The 15,668-nt window shown below is 55.2% G+C and overlaps 1 long non-coding RNA gene across 1 annotated transcript; it reads left to right on the forward strand.

The window, feature by feature from the left end:
- Nucleotides 1-7,235: 7,235 nt before the first annotated feature.
- Nucleotides 7,236-15,484, forward strand: LOC108178419 (uncharacterized). Its single transcript, XR_007910938.2, has 3 exons — nt 7,236-10,824; nt 11,418-11,640; nt 13,733-15,484. It is a non-coding gene; the product is annotated as an uncharacterized lncRNA (long non-coding RNA).
- Nucleotides 15,485-15,668: the final 184 nt, after the last annotated feature.

Genomic DNA, 15,668 nt, shown 5'->3' on the forward strand with positions numbered 1-15,668 from the left:
CCCTTGGTGCAGACTCAGGTGCCATTCATTGGAAGTGAAATTCATATCTGACTCTGGGTGCCATTTCCCCAGAAAATGTCACCCACCATTCCTGGGTTTTCTAGGTTTGTGAGATGGTACAAGATTCTGCACCGCACCAAGTCATGGGGTCAGCCACCAGCCTCCAGGGCTTAGCCTAGAGATGTCCTTGTCCTTCTCACGGACTCTCCTTGCCTCTGGGCAAGAGTCTTTGTGGGGGCCAGGAACCCAAGGCTGATGAATGTGGGGATCACTCCTCCTGGGGGTGCTGCTGTCTTCAAAGCTCTGCTAGGAGTTGCGGCTGGGGATGCTGTGCCGATCCCCCCCCCCCCCCCCCCCCCCGCTGAAGCAGCTGTCTGGTCTCAGAGCAGGCGACACTGGGCACTTGCTCCCCTGGGGTGGTTTGTCCATCCCAGCAAATCTCTGTTTATCTTCTCCGCAACTCCCTCAGTTGTCCTTGACCTTTGAGCAAAGACCCAGGAAGACTTTCGAGTACTCCTGTTTGAACAGCAGAAAGGAAAGGAGATTTCACACGGAGAAAAAAAGAAAAATCAGTACTCCAGAGTATCCAGCCCTACAATGACCATGGCATCTGATGCCAGGGCTCCGTTTAGGACCAGAGGCCACCGGGTAGCGGGCCCACTCCTCCCCTCCGAGAAGCTCAGGCCCAAGAGTGCTCCATCCTCCAGTTCTGAGACCCTCGATAGTCAAGTCGTCGACAAGCAGGTGCAGAGGATTCCGCCCTCTGCAGGACCTGTCCTAGAGGCATCCAGTCCTGCAACGTGCAGGCTCCCAAGCCACCACCTCTCCCCAAAGCGAGGCACGGGGCTGGGGAGAGGCACAAAGGTACAGGCAGGAAAATGGGTCTGGACACACACTACGAAGACAGAGTGGGAGATCAGAGACCAGAACGTCTGTTCTCCCAAGTCCAGGAGAGCCAAGAGGATGACCAAGAGCAGCAGATCAAGAAGGAAGAGCGGGAGGCGGGTCTGGTCTGGCTTGGGTCGCTGGAGCCATGAAAAGGGTCAGTGGTAGCAGAGACCAAGAGCTGTCAGCCCGAGGGCCTGACAAGGAGCTGTAGGGGCCAGTGGGAATAGGGGTCAGAGGTAGAGCTTCCCCAGGCTAAAGGGGGCCTAGAACAGCTGTGGCTAAGGAAGGGTGGAAGCCATGGGTCCACAGGGGATTCTGATCCCCAAGTTGTCCCCACACACACTTGCCATGGGGCGGAGGCCCAGAGAGAAGCAGGGTACAGAGGGGTCTGCTGGCCTCGGGGTCACCCACTATGCGGGAGGATGTTTGTTTAAGGAAAATCACTGTTTACTCAAAGCTTTGGGCTGCAGCCCTCGGGCTGGAATTATCAGTGAAAGCTGGGCCATTAATCAATCGTGGGGCCTGGTGACAGGCCTGCTTCCCTTCCGGAGAGTGGGAGGGAGAGGGGGCGGCCCTGGCCTGGCCCGTGTGGGAACGGCTCTGCTCCCAGGAGCATGAAGGTCACATGGGAAGTGGCCTTGAGGTGGCGCCGGGAGCGGGAGGGGAGCAGAGGGTGGCGTTTCCATGGCACAGCGGTCAGGAGACAAAGCTGGGCGGAAATCACACTCTGGGATGCTCCCTGTCCAAGGCCAAGTTTCCCGGGAGGAAGAACAGACTTCCTGCATGGACACCTGGAGGCCGAGCCCTGGGGCAGGGGGCAGGGGGCAGAGGGCAGGGGGCAGGGTGAGGGCTGAGCTGCTGCTCAGGTGCTGGGGTCCCCAGGCCTCAGCCTTGCTGGGCCACCGGGCACGTGCAGGCTGGGGGTCTGCACCCTGCCAGGGTGCCAGTCCTCGGGGTGGGCACTGACGGTGGTGCTCAGCAGGCAGCACGGGCTGATCCCGGGAGGACAGGCGGACACCCAGGTCTGGGCCTGAGTGCGGCTGCAGAGGCCGTCTTCCCAGCGGCCTTGGCCAAGGCAGCGCTGGTCTCATGGGGCATCAGGGACAAGGGCTCCGTGTCTGCTCTGGGAATGGGGGAGGGAACAGACGGATAGAGACATGAATGAACTCCTTCTCTCAGGGTCGGCGTCAGTGGCGCCTGCCTCTTCCTGGAGCGGGTGAGAGCGAAGCCACAGGTGGAGCCCCAGGCCCTGGCCACAGGAGGGGCGCGTAGCGGCCGCTGTTACGCACACTGTACCACCCAGGCTTTTGCCTTCCCTCAAGCTGCACTCCCACAAGGGCCTCTTCCCTTGCTTCTCCCTCCACACAGGCCCAGAGAACCCCAACTGTGGGAACAGGCAGCTTGCTGCCCTGGGCTCAGGAGGCCTAAGGGCCCCCTTCCACCACTCTGCAGCGTGTGGTCATCTTGGGCTGCCCCCTCCGCCTCTCTCTGCCTCAGTGCCCTCATCTGCTCAATGAAGATAATAATGCTATTGTGGTACTGGGAGGAAGAAAGGACTTAACACATGTAAAGTACTTTAGCCCAGAGGAAACGCTGAATGAAGGCTACTATTGTGGGGTGCGTGGGGGTGAGTGGTGGGCCTGCCCTCTGTCCGGATCCGTTAGGGCCTGCTTTCCCCTGTGGGCTGTGGACGGAAGTCGTGCCAGCTCTCAGGGATCTTGGAGGCTGCTGGGTTGGCAACGGAGGGAGGAGGAGACCTTTAGCCAAACTTCTCAGCCTTTAGACTCAGGTCAAAAGTCACCACCCAGGGTGTGTGTGTGTGTGTGTGTATGTGCCTCCTCCTGTTCCTGTCTTGATTTCGAATGCATCACCCTGAACGTAGACGAGGAGTCTACCTTAGATCAGATTCCTGCAGACACAGCTTGAGCGAGGACGTGGACACGGGCCTTCATGTGGAAGGTGGTCCTGGGAGTCACAGGTGGGAAGTGAGTCAAGAAAGGAGGAAAGGCCCACAGAAGGTGGTGTAACCAAGATGGCCCTGAGGGAAACGGGGCTCAGCTCTCCGGGCAGCACTGGAGGGAGCAGGCTGCTGCAGGCACTTGCTGGCTCTGGGCCCACAGGTGGTGAGCTACCAGGGGGCATGAACTGGGCAGGCCTGCTGGGTGCTGTCCGCGCACCATGGCTGAGAGCAGGAAGGGCTCTGGGTATGGTGCGGGCACAGTGAACTCTCTGGAACTCTGCACAGCAGGAACTCTGCTCTACCTGTCTTTGTCTTTCTGGCAAGTGCTTGAATGTCCACTGATCAGGACACCAGGGGACCCAGAACCTAAGTGATGCTGGGGCCTCTAGCTAACAGACTCCTCCCCAGTCTCCAGCCTTTCCCCCCAAGGGGGCTGAGGACTCTCCTCTCTGTTACCCAATGCCCTGGCTACTTCTCAGCTTAAACCATCTTCAGAAACTAGGGATGCTGGGAACATGCATGGGGTTTTAGGAAGAGGGTACATAGCTCAGAAACTGGAGGGCAGCCCCCAGGGTCCCCAGCCAACTCTGCTCCAGCTCCAAGGCAATGCTTTTCCCACCTCCCTCCCTTCCTCCTTTGCTTGGCACCATCAGCCATGTCTCTAACTAGGAAAGACAGGGATTTGTGTCATCTTAGAGGAATTTCAGACCCCAGGAGCTGGCAGGGGTAGCATTTGAAGTGGATAGGGGTTGATGGCCATTCACCGAGCCTTGTAGTCACATCACTGGGCCATCAGTCACCACAATGATGACAACTAGACTTCTGGAGTCCTTACTATGTGCCAGGGACCAAGTCAGGGGTCATAAAAATCCATTACTGTGGGAAGCCGTAGCTCAAGAAAAGCTCCAAGAAAGTTGATTCAAGGGTGCCTTTGGGTGTAGGGTTTCCCTGACTCCCCCCTACCATTTCCTGTTGAAACAAACTCTCCCCCGCAAAAGTATCTTCATGGCTGAACAAGAATGGTTGGGAGCAAAGAGCTTTCTCAACTGAGAAAGCCTCAGAGACAGGATGTCAAAAGAGCTGATAGAGGAACTCTCTGGTCCCCTGGGAGCCAGGACCTCCTCGCTCACTTCCGCTGCCCTCAAGCTGGGCAGCCGAGGAGTCCTGTGGCTGACCATGGCATGAATGTGGGTTTAACCCCCAGACTCCTCTCTGAGCCTCGGAACAAATGGAAGCCGTGCTTGTGGAAAGACAACGTGCCTCCCACCTATCCACGCGTCCTGTGCACGTGTCTGTGCCAAGCACACAACGTGCATCTTCCCTGGAACCCAGGCACTCCGTGCACTGGTGGCTATCATCCTTACTCACAGATAAGAAAGCAGAGGCGCAAAGACGCGAAGCAACTTGCTCAGGGTCACGTGTGGTGAAGCCAAGATTCCAACCTAGAGCAGGAATAAGGGAAACCTGAGTGTCCAGGTTGCAGAAACTGACGGAAAGTCTCTTCGGGGGTGAATCAGCCCCAACCAGTTTTTTTTTTTTTTTTCTCTTACTGTCCACCATCTTTGTATTTTTGAAATTGTAAAATATACATAACATCAAGTGTGCCACTTTACCCTTTTCTAAGTGTGCAACTCAGTGGCATTAATTGCATTTCCAAAGTTGTGTCAATGTCACTACTATCCATTTCCAGAACCTTTTAATTATCCCAAATGCAAACACCATGCCTATTAACCAACGACTCTGTTTCCTCCTCTTCTAAGCCTCTATTCTGCTTTCTGTCTCCAGGAATCTCACTAGTCTAGATGTCTCATGTAAGTGCAACCATAATATTCGTCCTTTTATGGCTGGCTTATTTCACTTAGCATGGCTTCAAGGTTCATCACAAGATTCCCCTGTGCATACTGATCATCCTTTATCCCTTCATCTGTTAATGGACATTTGAGTTGCTTCTGCTTTTCGACTGTTGTGAATGCGGCTGCTCTGAATGTGGGTGTGCAAACCTCTGGACAAACCCCTGCTTTCAACTCTTCCGTGTACATACCTAGAAGTGGAGTTGCTGAGTCACATGGGAAGCCCCGACTCCTTTAGATTACTGTCACCCCTGGCAAGACTGAGATCCTAGGAAGAGAGTCTGCTTGGCCTTACCCAGGTCACACGATCAGCCTTAGACTAAGAGAGGGTGGAGGACACTGGAGGGAAGTCCCACAGGACAACCCAGAGGGGGAGGGGGTTCCCCAAAGCAAAGTGGGGGCGCTCTTAGCAGAAGTGCTGGTGGCTGAAGACGGCCTGACCACCACCGACATCCCTGTGTGCGTGTGACAGTGCGAATGACAGCCAACCTCTCCACGCCGAGTGGGGTGGTCCCCACAGAATCATGTGTCCCATGGGACTCTGACAACCTGCAGGTGCCCTCAGATAGAAGGTGCTCTCGAGACCACAGGATGCCAGCTGTGCAGAAGGGAACTGGCTGCGGCCCAGAGGGATCCCGCCTCCACCGAGAATCACGAGCCCCTCACAGACGCGGTCGCCAGCCCTCGTGACCCTGTCTCCCCTGGCCCTCACTCTGCTCAGTCTGTCAGCTCTTTTCTGGACATAATCTATATTCTGGGTCTTTGAGTCTCCTGCAGGAGGCAAACACTGGCCAGGCCAGGCCAGGCCAGGCCACGCTAGCTCCCTCTGTGTAAGCCAGGGCAGCCTGGGCCCGAGCAGCCAGCACTCGGGTGGGGCCCGGCTGCGGACAGCCCCGTGTGGACAACCTTGTCTTCCTTACCAGGTTCCCAGCAGGGGCCCAGCCCCGTGAGTCCTGTTCACAGGCAGCCTTCGGTTTCCTTTTCGGAGCCCACGGAAGACACCAAGCTGTTGCAGGCGCTTCCAACACTCAGGCTGGCGGGGCAGAAGGTGCTAAGGGGAGAGGCCTGCATTTCTTTGCTCCGTGAGAAAATGGCCAGACAGAGGATCTTCATCCATTTTTGGGGTGGGCAAACAGGGTTATGCCCTGGGGGAGGCAGAAGAATGAGGAGATCATCCCCAAAGCCCCCGCATCCTCTCCCCTGAAGAACGGGAGTGCTCTGAGTCAGCCACAGTCTCGTGGGCCGGAGTAATAACTCACACGTGGGCAGTGCTCGTGCTCCCGGGCAGTCTGCGGGGCCCACGTGTAAATCAGTACAGCAATGTCAGCATTCCCACTCTGCAGCTGAGGGTAGTGAGGCCGAGAGGTCCTTCAGCCGCTAAATGGCAGCGCCAGACTGGAATTTGGGTTTACCTTTGGAGGCTGCGCTCTCAGCCGCAACACCAGGGCTCTCACAGTGGAGTCCAGGAAGTGCCTGTCTTCGAATTCCCCGGGATGTTTGACCCAGATGCAGTCCTAGGCCCTGCCTGCTTTCCTGAATCACAACCGCGGGAGAGCGGGCCGAGGGTGTACTCCGGGTTCTGGTCCTGGTTGCTCTTCTTCCAGTCCAGCTCTCTGCTGTGGCCCGGGAAGGCAGTGGAGGATGACCCAGGACCTTGGGCCCTGCATCTGCACAGGAGACCAGGAGGAAGCACCTGGCTCCTGGCTTCGGATTGGCGCAGTGTGCTGGACGTAGCGGCCATTTGGGGGTGAACCAACGGAAGGAAAACCTTTCTGTCTCTCTCTCTCTCACTGTCTAATTCTGCCTGTCATAAAAAAAAAAAAAAAAAAAAAAGGTTCTGTAGTACAAAAAACTCCATTAAAAAAGTAGAAGAAGGCGACCCACACAGCAGCAGGGTCTGTGAAGCGCCAAGGGTCTGGCGTGACTTCAATGTAGGGGTGTCCCCCGACCTCTGACAGCTGCTCTGAAATGGGGCTCTAGCTGTCTGCGTGCACAGGTGGCCGGGGCAGGGTTTCTGTGGCCAGTGGTCCTGGGCGACTCGGCTTCCAGCCCGCCACGGTGCCTCCGTCACCGATAAGGGCCCTGGAAGACTCCTTTCTCTCCCCCTGCTGCACACTGCACCTCCACCTGGCGCGGATCCTGCACGGCTCTGCTCACCAGGTAACCAGGCCCGAGATGAGGCGTCACTGAGCCCAGGACACGAGCTCCTGGGCGGGACCAGAGGAGGGAGGCATGCAGCCGGGTGCCAGGGGCCCACGCAGAGCCCCGCGGGCCTTCGTGACTCACCGAGGCAGCCAGCAAGACGCAGGGAGGCAGAAGGGCCTCCCCACCCCCGGCCTGGAACCGCCAGCAGGTGGAGGCGGGCTAGGGCCCGGGGGTTCACACGGCCCTCCACAGGCTCCCCAGCCTGCTCCCGCCCCCTGCAGCGCCCTGGGAAATGTGTGGGACCCACTTCGTGGCCACCTACACACCTTCAGTCCTGGTGACTCAGCCATCCAGCACAACTGCCCTTGATATTATTTGTAACCTGACGTCACCTGATCTAGGAGCGTCTGGGAGCAGATTTGCCTGGACAGTTCCACTAAGAGAGCCAGCCCCGCACAGGAGAGGGGAGACCCTTCGGGTTCTCCCCTAAGAGCGTTTCCCGCCGGGCGAACCTGGGAGACAGAGGCCAGGCCTGCCCCTGAAGTGGGGCACACGGATCTGCCTTCCTGCCCTGGCCCTGTTTTGTCTCAGCAAGAGTCCGGTTACCGGGCTTCATAGCCTCTCCAGGCCCCGCGGGGAAGGCAGCTTCGGAGCTTGCAGAGTTAGCAGAGAGCGGCTTTCATGCAAGCAGGAAGCTGCCCAGATTGCTTTACACTGCCATCTGAAGTCTCTTCCTCTTCCGCCCACTGCAACACCACCTCCTCACGTCCTCCGGGATAAGGAAGACGCAGAGACGAGCCTCGGTCTGTTGGACGACAGCTGAGCCACACTGCCAGTCCTGTTCCTTCTCCATCTGGCTTTCTCGGTGAACTTTCCGCTGAACTCCTTCCAAGCCTGCGGGCAGCTCTCCTGCCGGGAGGACCCGGTGCCAGGCAGACCAGAATAATCGCCTCCTGTGTTCTGCACGCGCAGCCTTCAGTGATGCATCCCTGGAGTGGCATTTGCAGCCTGTGTCTCGGCAGCCAGCCCCTGAAGAGCCGGCACTTCATCACCCTCTGGTCCTCTCTTGTCTCAAAGCCCGAGAGCCTGTGTCAGAGTGGCTGAGGCTTCCTTGGGAAGACACGCCGTTGGTGGATAGGAGGTTTTTGTGTGGCTGTGCTCTCTCAGCTGCACGTATAAAGACTAAATTTTTTTTTGAGGTTTGTTTATTTATTTGAAAGGCATAGAGAGGGAGAGACAATCTTCCATCTGCTGATTCACTCCCCAAATGGCTGTTAACAGTCAAAGGCTGGGTCCGGCTCAAGCCAGGAGCCTGGAGCTCCATCCAAGTCTCCCCCATCATTAGCAGGGGCCCAAGCACTTGGGCCATCTTTGGCTGCTTTCCCAGGCCATTAGCCTGGAGCCGATTGGAAGTGGAGCCGCTGAGACCTGGGATGCTGGCACTGCAGGAGGCAGCTTAACCTGCTGCACCACAATGCTGGCCCCCTAGAAACACGGCTTCTAATCCAAGGAGACCACAAGAGGAAGAATACAGGGTGGGAGGGGGTTGTACACAGGCATTAGGAGACCTGGGTTTCAGTGTGGCTCTGCTGATGGTCAGGCTTGTGACCTTGGGCAAAACCATACATTTCCAAAAGCCCTGTCTTCACTTAATGCTGTAGTTTTGCTATGGCTTAAGCATGTCTCCCAAAGGTACATGTTCTGGAGATTGGTCCCAGCGTAGCAGTGTTGGGGGGTGGAACCTTTAAGATGTGAGGACTGGCAGCAGGTGGTAAAGACATAGGGGGCCCTGCTCCAGGAAAGGATTAATGGGACACCCCCACTCTCACCCTAGAGTGAGTGCTCCAGAGAGAGGGTTCTTACCCAGTGAGGCCACCCCACGAGCTGGTGCCTTCTGTATACATCCCGTTCCTGCTCCATTTCTTGGCCACAGGGTAAAGTAGGCAAGGGGTCCTCATCAGGACACTGGTGCCATGCTGTTTGGAGCTTCAGCCGCCAGATTCACGGGCCATGTAAGCGTCTTTGCTTTATAAATTACCCAGCCTCAGATATTTTGTCATAGCAACAGAAAGTGTCCTGGGACACAAAATAAGGGACTTGGCTTTGAGATAAAGGCTCATAGCATCTTCAAGCTCATCTGGTCTACCTATCCTGTCACCGAGAAGTAAAATTAGGCCCGGGGTGGCCACAGCTTCATGAAGGTAATGTAGCTAAGTGGTGTAAGACTTGGGAGCAGGAGGCAGGCACTGTGGGGTAGTGGGATCAGTATCTGTCTGGGGTGCTGGAATCCCATCTGGACGCTAGTTTGAGCTCTGGCTACTCCACGTTTGATCCAGCTCCCTGCTGATGGCCTGGGAAAGCAGTGGAAGATGGCTGGCCCAAGGGCTTGGGTCCCTGCACCCAAGTGGAGGACCAGGAGGAGGCTCTTGGCTCCTGGCTTTGGATCGGCTTTGGCAGCCATATGAGGAGTGAACCAGCAGATGGAACACCTCTCTCTCCATCTCTCCCTCTTTCTGTCTGGCCTCTCAAGTGAAAAAATAAATCTTAAGAAAAAAAAAGGCGGGGGGGGACTTGGGACCTTGTGGGACCTTGGGGCCAGCATTGTAGAAGAGTAGGTTAATCTACCATTTGTGATACCAGCATCCCATATGGGGGCACCAGTTCAAGTCCCAGCAGCTCTGCTCTGATCCACCTCCCTGTTAATGTACCTGGGAAAGCAGGGGAAGATGGCCCAGGTACCTGGGTTCCTGTCACCAAAGTGGGAGGCCCAGGCAGCCACTGCAGCCATTTGGGGAGTGAACCAAAGGACAAAAGGTCTCTCTCTGCCACTCTGGCTTTCAAATAAATACATGTCTTTTTCTTTTCTTTATTTATTTATTTTATTTTATTTTATTTTTTGACAGGCAGAGTGGACAGTGAGAGAGAGAAACAGAGAGAAAGGTCTTCCTTTGCCGTTGGTTCACCCTCCAATGGCCGCAGTGGCGCACCGCGCTGATCCGATGGCAGGAGCCAGGTACTTCTCCTGGTCTCCCATGGGGTGCAGGGCCCAAGCACTTGGACCATCCTCCACTGCAGTCCCAGGCCACAGCAGAGAGCTGGCCTGGAAGAGGGGCAACCAGGACAGAATCCGGCCCCCCGACCGGGACTAGAACCCGGTGTTCTGGCGCCGCAAGGCGGAGGATTAGCCTAGTGAGCCGCGGCGCTGGCCAATACATGTCTTTTTCAAAAAAGACTCGGGACCTTGTTTCAGGCTTGCTGCCTCCTGGATTTGGGTGCAAACGGATGAAAGGGGGAGACATCTTGGGAGGGCACAGCCGTGGTGAAGGGATTCCATCCTCTGCATGCAGGGAACCGCATGGGGGCACCTTTCCTTCATGTCAAGGTCGCCAGCCCCGGCCTCAGAGTGGAAGCTCTCGCCCAGGGGCAATCTGGCCCCTTGGAGGGGACAGTTTTGGTTGTCCCACAGGCAGGGGTGGGGATGGGGATTCTGCTGTGTCTCTCCTGTGCAGGCTGCAGGCTGCAGGCACAGGCAGCCCCTCCACAGAGCCAGTCCAAAATCTAGTAGGGCTGAGGTGAGACCCCCCCTTCTCTGCTGCACTCTAACCTGGAATTTCAAACATCCTTCCCTCCTTCCTCCAGCCTCAAAAGGGCTCTTTTTGCTGATTTTGCTATTGATGCTGACTTTTAAAATATGATTTTTTTCTTGTATATAAAAATCATCCATGCTCAGTTTAAAGAATTTAGGGAATATCAATCAACCATAATCCTACCACATGGAGGTAAGAATATTTTCGTATTTGGATTCTTTTTCCATTTTACCTATGATTCACTGAGCACATTGTGCTTTCTCTGTTTCCTGGCTTTTCTCAACAGCTCTCTCTGCACCTCGCTCCACTACAACCTGTCAAAAGCTCACCCACCCTTCGGTTACCTCCAAGAGCACCTGCTCCAGGAAGCATTGCAGGTCTCTCAAGACAACAGGTGAGCTGGAAGCAAATTCTCTTGTCTCTACGGTGCTCCAATAGGGCTTTATGTCTCCCACATATTGACTTTGAAACTTTAAAAAGGATATTTATTTACTTGAAAGGCAGAGTTATAGAGAGAAAGAGACAGACTTATCTTCCACCTACTGGTTCACTCCCCAAATGGCCACCATGGCTGGGTCTGGCCAGGCCAAAGCCAGGAATCGGGAACTCCATCTGGTTCTCCCACTGCGGGTGGCAGGGACCCAAGCACCTGAGCCATCTTCCCAGCTGAATTAGCAGGGAGCTGCGCTGGACGCAGGGCAGCCAGGACTCAAACTGGGGCTCATACAGGATGCTGGTGTCATATGCAGCAGCTCAGCCCACGGTGTCACAATGCCGGCCCTGACTGTGTCATCTTTTTTTTTTTTATGGTTCTATGTAAATCCCTTGAGGGTGGGGACTTGATTTTGGTCTATTGCATGTGTGTCCCGTCTCTTACACACACACACGCACAGGTGTGCACACACACTCTCTCACTAGGGTGCAAACACAGCTGTTGATGGATACTCTGGCCTTTCCCCCTCCCGCACCATCACCTCTTCCTTCCAGACCAGACAACGCCCTTCAGGTCTGTCTGCGGCAGAGAACCTCTCAGTCAGCAGTGGCTTTGTTGCTCCATTACTTGGGATGACTCCGGAGAGCTTCCCAAGTGTGTGACTTTGGAGACATTCAATAGTACCATAGAGATGGGAAACTTCAACTTCAAGAGACCCTAATGTGCATGCGGCACTGGAACACCTACACAAATTCTCTGATCGATACTACGGAAGGGGTATGATTGATAATCTCTTTACGGATGTGAACACTGAGGCTTAGAAAGGTGAGGCAGCTTGCCTAAAGTCATCCGACTAATGAGATGAGGCACTGGGATTTAACCCAGGGCTGGCTGGCTCCATGGCCGTGAAGTTTCTCAAGCCTAGCACACTCTACCTGCCCCTGCCCACCTCTGCACCACAGCAAGAGGCAGTGGGCGTGTGCACCTGTGGTCAGTGTGACTCTAGGCAAGGCAAGGAGAGGTCAGAGAGGCCAGCCTGGCTCCCGACTGTGGGAACCTCTGCTGGGCCGGCTGAGCTGTAGGGAGCCTGATGCACAGAGTGTGCAACCTCGTTGCTGGGCTTTCCCGTGGGGTGGCGGCATCTAGAAACCTGTCCTCTTGGTCCGGTGCGTCCAGATGCCTTGTCCTGTGTATCACAGAGGAGGTGGGAGATGGGTGGCCCGACCTGCAGACACCCATCGGCTAGAGGCCCAGATCCTCCTTCTCACTGGCAGGGGGCTGACCACTAGCTGGCTGGTGCAGGATAGGTGCGGGCAGGGCACTGCCGGAGGAGGCCACACCTCTCCTCTCCAGAACACCGCTTCTCAGCTAGGCTCCGCCCTTCTCTCCAAGGTTCTGAAGTCCTTTCCGGTATTTCTGATGTGCTGTCCCATCTTCTGTGGCCTGGCACACCAAGTACAGACTCCAGTTCAGATTTAGCTTTGTCCCAATCCTAGTTCAGCCAAGGAGTTGATAGTAAGTTTCTCTCCTTCTTGGAGCCTCAGCTTTTCTACCTATAAAATGGGAAGAACACCATTGACTTCAAAGGGCCAGGTCCAGGATTAAATGAATGATGGAGAGAACCGACAGAGTAGGTACCCCAAGTTTCTCTCCTCCCTTTGGCAGACATGGGAAGCTGGTGGGAGGGTGGAAAACATGTGGGAGGGGAAAGAGCCGGGAGGAGCAGGCCCCGCGTGCTGTGGTCCCTACCGTTTGTTTTTCCGCCTGCAGTCCTGGTGGAGGGGAATCCCTCCGAGGATTGCCAGCTGCCTTGCTCAATGCACTGTCGCGCGGTGCCTTCAACCTGCTGTCCCAAACCACCGTGTGGGCTCTGAATGGCTCCACGGCGTTTCCCAGAGGCAGCAGAGCTCAGGGGTTGGAAGAACACGGCGCCAGGCGACTCGCAGACTCCCACCACTGTGTGGCGCTGGGCAGGTCTCTCTATCACGGAGCCTGGGCTTTCTCATCTGCAAAGAAGTTTCCCATCTTCCTGGCCCCAGCACGGGCTGTGCCTGGCTCTGAGACAGCAGATAGGACACGGCACTGTCAAGACTAGCTGCTGCTCGCTGTTGCTGTCATCGTTATATCCTTCTGAGCCACAGCTTTGTTCTTAACCTGGGCTGCCTTTGGAGACATGCCCACTGGGAGAGTGTGGCTGACTCACCAGGGGCCTTGGCGCCATACCTGGCAAGTTGCGTCATCCGCCAGGTGAGCTAACTAGGCCAGCCTGGCAGCTGGGAGGGAGACAGCAGCCCGGGTATCCTGGAGGCTGTGTTCCAGCGACATTCCTCCGTGTCAGTGGGAGACAGAGCTCAGGCAGGCTGGGAGAGCATTATGGGATGCACACTCCGGCTGACAGCACTGCAGGGTGCAAGGAGAAGTATCCCTGGGTTCCTGACCATCTCCAGGCAGAGGGAGCATTGGGGAGGGGGTGGGCTGAGGATGGAGGCTGCTGGGAGAGCCCACTCCACCCCAGGTCTTGTACACGAAATCCCCAAAGACAGAACTTGCTCCTTCCAGCAGAACACCCCAGGAGCGGACTTCCAAAAACTGTGACCCTCCTCCTTCTCCTCCTCCCTTCCTCCTTCTTATGAGTTGGGGATAAGGAGTCAGCTGATCTTTTTTTTTAAAGGACTCATTTGTTTATTTGAAAGGCAGAGTTACCAAGAGGCAGAGGCAGAGAGAGAGAGAGATCTTCCATCTGTTGCACCAAATGGACATAATGGTTTTACCTGGGACAATCTGAAGCCAGCAGCTAGGAGCTTCTTCAGGGTCTCCCACATGGGTGCAGGGGCTCAAGCACTTGGCCCATCTTCTGCTGCTTTCCCAGGTGCATTAGCAGGAGGCTGGATTGGAAGTGGAGCAGCTGGGACCTGAACCAGCACTCACATGGGATGCCAGCGCTGCAGGCGGCAGCTTTACCCGCTATACCACAGCGCCAGCCCCAGGTAATTTGGTATTAAAAAAAAAAACATAAAACCGCATTCACCTAGGATTTAACTGAGGACTCCTGGAGCATCCCGGTCCTGATGGGCAGGTGGACAGAGGATGGAGCCTTCAGCTTGGGAATTTTCAGTGGCACCTGCTGGGCCTGCAGGTTCTGAGCTGGAAGGATGCTGCGGAGCTCTCGCGTGTGCACAAGCAGACGAAGCCCTCAAGCTGACCGAATAGCATCGCAGCTCAGAGCTCGGAACCACCGTGCCTGAGTCCCGCCCCCTGGTAGCTGTGTGACCGTGGACAAGTCACCTACCCTCTCTTCCCTGAGCACCCTCACCTGCTAAAATGTGGAGAATCATACAACAGACTCCCTCTTATCTTCAGCTCCCATGTCCACTCACTTCATTATCTACAGCCAACCATGTTCCAAAAATATTAATTGGAAAATTCTAAAAATAAACTGTTCATACATTTTAAATAATTCTTATTATAAAGTATTGCTACAATTACCCAATTTCATTATTCGTTTTTGTTGTTAAGCTCTTACTGTGCCTTATTCATGAATTAAATCTTACCATAGACACATATGTTTAAAAATATATCAGGGTTTTGTGTTGTGGCGTAGTGGTTAAGCCGCTGCCTACAAGGCCGTCATCTTATATGGGTGCCTGTTCAAGTCCCAGCTGCTCTACTTCTGATCCAGCTCCTGCTAGTTCACCTGGGAAAGCAGTGGATGATGGCTCAAGTGCTTGGGCCCCTGAATCCATGTGGAAGACTTGGAGGACACTCCTGGCCCCTGACTTCAGATCAGCCTCGCTCCAGCTGTTGTGGCCATTTGGGGAGTGAACCAGTGGATGGATGCTCTCTTTCCCTCTCTCTCTTTCTCTCTCTGTAACTCTGCCTTTCAAATAAATAAATGCATCTAAAAAAAAAAAATAAGCATGAACACTCCACTCCATAATGGAAAAACCCAACTCTGCAACAAGAACCAAGTCCTGGGAGCTGGAGGTGAAAGCAGAGGTGCTTCACAAAAACAGAAAAGGAAAAAGGAAAAAAGAAACAACAGCGTATGTACAGGCTTTGGGGTTCTCTGGTTTTAGGCATCCATGGAGGGTGAGGGACAACTGCACCTGCCTCAGAGGCTGATTTTTGTGAGGATTAAATGAGTCAAATGTGTGTGTGTGGGGGGGCATTTAGAACAGGGTGGCCTTGGAGCAGTCTTAGTGTTGGCTCAGTGTAACGCTCCCCCAGATGCCACCAAGATGGAGTCAGGTGACCAGGAGGGAACAAAAGAGGAGTGGTCGATGTGGAAGGGGGTGTGTGGTGCTCCAAACCAAGCCTTGAAGTTGAGTTGCTGGGGCCTGCGTTGTGGCGTAGTATTGGTTAAGCCACAGCCTACAACACCAGTATCCCATATGAGTGCTGGTTTGAGCCCTGGCTGTTGGGATTCCAATGCAAGAAAAGCAGGAGAAGATGGCCCAAGTGTTTGGGCCCCGGCACCCATGTGGGAGACCCAGATGGAATTCTTGGCTCCTGGCTCTGGCCTGACTCAGCCCTGGTCGTTGTGGCCATCTGGGGAGTGAACCAGCAGATGGAGGATCTCTGTCTCTCTGTTACTCTGCCTTTCAAGTAAATAAAATAGATCTTAAAAAAAATCTGAGGCCGGCACCGCGGCTCACTAGGCTAATCCTCCGCCTAGCGGCGCCGGCACACCGGGTTCTAGTCCCGGTCGGGGGGCCGGATTCTGTCCCTGTTGCCCCTCTTCCAGGCCAGCTCTCTGCTGTGGCCAGGGAGTGCAGTGGAGGATGGCCCAGGTGCTTGGGCCCTGC

Source organism: Oryctolagus cuniculus, chromosome 15, assembly GCF_964237555.1.
Source record: "Oryctolagus cuniculus chromosome 15, mOryCun1.1, whole genome shotgun sequence".
Classification (NCBI taxonomy): Eukaryota; Metazoa; Chordata; class Mammalia; order Lagomorpha; family Leporidae; genus Oryctolagus; species Oryctolagus cuniculus.